Source organism: Sparus aurata, chromosome 7, assembly GCF_900880675.1.
Source record: "Sparus aurata chromosome 7, fSpaAur1.1, whole genome shotgun sequence".
Lineage (NCBI taxonomy): Eukaryota > Metazoa > Chordata > Actinopteri > Spariformes > Sparidae > Sparus > Sparus aurata.
In genome coordinates, this window is record NC_044193.1 from 14160542 (window position 1) to 14164701 (window position 4160).

General features: G+C 42.6%; 1 long non-coding RNA gene across 1 annotated transcript; it reads left to right on the forward strand.

Moving 5' to 3' along the window:
- Nucleotides 1–240: 240 nt before the first annotated feature.
- Nucleotides 241–3181, forward strand: LOC115585475 (uncharacterized). The gene is made up of 2 exons (XR_003984713.1): nt 241–390; nt 2015–3181. It is a non-coding gene; the product is annotated as an uncharacterized LOC115585475 (long non-coding RNA).
- The last annotated feature ends 979 nt before the right edge of the window (nt 3182–4160 follow it).

Here is a 4160-nt window from a genome sequence, read left to right on the forward strand (position 1 = left end):
GGACCTTGCTATAAGTCATTTGCATGAGGTGGTACATGCATAGGCCATTAAAGAATAGGATGAAAGGAAACAAGCCAAGGCTCTTATGGTAATTGAAATAGGTTTCCTGAGAGGCTGCCAGTTGGCCCACCAGGATTTGAAGCAACACTGGGCCCCTCGTGTCAAACGGGGCCCCAACACCAATCTGTCTGATTGGAAACCCTGAGTTCAAAACATGGAGGAACCGCCTGAGCATGCAGGGAGCTGGGATCTGAGGGGTCAGACCTTGACCTCCACAGTGTGCTGGTTCCCCTCAGCTGCACGTTACCCTTCCCTCCATGCACAGCGGGGCCCCGCTGAGCTTTAATGGCCCTGAAAACCCTTTTAGAGCAACGAGCAATTTGGTCCTACGTGAGTACAAGATATTTCATTCTGATTATCTCACATGAGAGATGTTGGTATTTGTAGGTTTGCAGGGTGCAGCTGTGAGTTTGGAAAAGGTAATGTTGCATCCCAGATAGCAAAATTGTTGCGACCCAGATCTGGCCCGCAACAAATATGCTATGGCCTGCCACAGCCCTGACTTGGGCCAGTTCTGATATATTTGGTTCGCTCATGGCTGACATCTGGCCTTAGCATGGCCAGGAGCAGACTGCCCAAGTGCCATCAATACAGGCAGAATGTGGGATGGACGAAAGTGTCCTGTAAGTTTTGCTATCTGGGATGTATCCGTGAGATAGTTAGTTAGAGCTGAGCAACATTTGGAGCAGTTGATAGCTGGTGGGTTTTTTCAGTCACTATCAATCAAATATGATCCGATTACAGCTGCATAGTCCTAATAAAGCATATTAACTGATGAATATGCTGCAACCAGCCAATCAACCAACATCCAACTAACCAACAATAACAAACCAATTAACCACCAACCAACCAACCAACCAACATCTAACCAATCAACCAATGGACAATGGAAAAAACTCAACCTCCTTGGTGGAGGAGATTTAATCTTTGAACCAACTCATCAGGAGCTTTAAGACTTTTACAACAACACAAAATACTGCCTGAAATTATTGTTTTGTCCCCATTTGTACTCAATCCTCTTTCTCTTTCAATATTACTGTATTAAGAAACTGGTCAGACATTCGTGCCATGGCAGTTTCCGCAGCAAGGACCACAGAGATTACACAGGGATTAGTTGGTGTAATCTCACATGTTACTCTGCAACGCTGTCTAAAAAGGAATAAGTGAGGGGTTTTTCCTCCCTACTTCTTTTTCAGTCAAACACAGAGAAAGGAGCACATACATTATATACAAACTTGACAGTAACTGCTGAGACAGTTCACTTTAATTTAGTGGCACTAATCAAACTGCTAAATTGAGAAACAGAAACTTCAAAATATATAGAGTCTGATTGCACTCTATCTTCCTGTTTTCCTTTCAGAGAAAAATATATAAAACTGCAAAGTTTTTTAGATCTCCATCGATCTCTTCTCTTGTCCATCCTTCTTTATCTACTGTTGACAGATTGTTGACCTTCCTCATCTTTTTTCCTCTTCTTTTTTTCTGAGGGAGTGATAAAGGACAAGATGGGACTCTTGGAGGGTCTGCAGTGTTTGGGAGTATGGAGGATTGAGGATGATTATTTTGGGGGATGGGGAGGAGGTTGCTGGATGAAAACAGAGGTCCTGGTTCTGCTTTAAGATAGCCTTAAGTGATGCTTTGATTGTAGTGACAGTTGATCTTTATTATGAAATTCCATAATGGAAAATCGACCCTGTCCACTAAGCCTGGGACTTTATCTGTGGGAGTCTGCACTCGATGGAAGTGTGTGCACCTGAGGGTCCGCGTTTGTGAGGGGTTATTCAAGAGATAAAAAGTGCAAAGACAATCATTGAAACAAGCTCAGAATTCAAAACCGACCATAACTTTTTGCACTTTTTAGCATAAAATGCTGGATTTAATTGTGTGATTACTCTTGCCTAAAATTAACCAAAATCAAAATTTGCAAATTTATGTCGTCTGTTTGGTCCCTTAGGTGAACGCGTGTGGCGAACAATGCCAGACTGCATCACTCCAGCAGGGCCCTGATGATAAGGGGCCCTACATTCACCCACACAAGCCTTCAGGACAATAGCAGGCTGGGGCCTTGCTGCCGTCTCGGCGGCCTGGCTCTCCTTTTGTCTGCATGGATGTGTGAAGCTCCAGTGACAGATGGCAGGGACATACTGCCATATCTATTACCTTTCCGAGTGACGTGCAATATGTACTCTTTCCTACAGACGACCGCAGAGAGCCAGCAGCTGTCCATCCCTCTCCCTGCACCGCCCTGCATGGACCAAAACACCAACAGCCCAAAATTAGCAAAAAAATTTCCATAGAGTATAATGAGGATAATGTTATTATTTAGGGCTGCCTAACATGGTTTAAAAATATCAATATTGCAATGATTTTGACAGATACTACAATTGCAAAACTATTCATGATTAGTGAGAATGATCATTTTTGTATTACAATTTTCATTTTCAGTGAAATAAACGTTAAAATCATGATGGTGTGACATTTTGGGGGGTCTGTACCAAACAGCCAATTTTCCAGGACATCTCTGCAGCACTAGAGTTCGTCATTATAATGCTGTTTTGTCACACATTTGACCTTTATCTTAAAAAATGCTTGCTGTTTCTTGTGATTTTGATTTCGACTAATTGTGCCGTCCTATTATCAATCAAAACATACTGCTAACATTTGGTGTTTTTGTACAGGCTGGAGCAAAAGAAAAAAATCAAATCATGATGAAAACATATTGTGTCCAATTACAGTATTCTATTTGCAGCCAGTGTTATTTTTGGTTCTCTGTTGTGCTCACTCTTTGTTGCTTGAGAAAAAAGTGATGCTGTACTCTTTCATATTTACATCAAATTAGTCCCCAGGGCTGCACTGTGCTGAATAATAATCTGAAATTGCATAACCTATGTCATCTTTATTCTGAAAGTATCTCCTGCCTCTCTCCTCTTCTCTTCTTTCCTGTAACATGGCTACGCATAAGGTGAATTTCGCTCAGCTTCTAGACAAAAGCAAATCCTCTCTGTAATAAGCAGCCATGATGAAAATATGTATGGATCACCAAGGGCAAGCCTGAGAATTTTTATTCTTTTAGATTATATGACTCACTGCAACACACTGCCAATAAAAGTGTCTGCATCTGTGTGTGTGTGTGTGTCCTCCTCCTCCTCCTCCTGTATGTGATTTATAATGACGTAGACCTAGCAAGGGCCTTCAGAGGCAGATCGAGGGGAATTGGTCTAATTTGCGTGAGCTGCTGTTGATTTATAGCCCAGTCAGAGGTTAATGATGGTGTCGCTCCTTGCCGCTTGTTCTTTCCACTGTAATGTCGTTATAAGGAGGCGATGCCAAGACCCTGCAGCATTGTATCCATCGTTTTATTCCTCACAGTGACCCCACACTCCTCCGCTCTGTGCCACTCAGCCCTACCACCTCATCTCACCTCACCTATAAGGCTCCACCAGTCACTGGAGATGTACTGGAGGTGTTGACTATCTTCAGTAAGAGATTAATCAGGAACATGCAGAAGCCAAGGCTGAAGGAGGTATTCAGATTCCTTAAGAAAAAGCAGCAATATCCCAGTCAAAGACTCAATTTTTAATAAACCTACTAGATTCAAAATTTATCTTAAACCGGCAACAGACACATTTTTTTACTTTACCTTATCTTTCTGAGGTAAATCCTGATTGCACAGTGCCACGGCTGTTTAAATTGACAAAGGGCATGTTACAGCCATAAGGAAGCGCGTCTGCATTGTGCAACCAAAACAGGAAGGGGTGTTGTCCTCTGGTCGCTGTCCCCAGGTAACCGTGGAACAACTGGAATAAATGTGGAAACTCTTCACTGCAGGAAAAGAAAAAGAGCTCCGCTGACTGAGGAAGCAAAGTAGGCGAAGAGGGAGAATGATGGAAACTGAGGTAAAACAAGAGCAAACAGACGATGATGAAGAGCACCAGTGTTGCGTCAAAGTCTGCTTTTCCTCTGACCTGCGGGATTTGAGATGGTTCAAAACCGGTATTCTTTCTACTAGATGACCAAGTAACAAAACCTGATTACTTATTAATACAAAGGGGTGTGTTACTCTGCCTTTTCATAGCACTGAGATTAGATTTCGAGGTCAT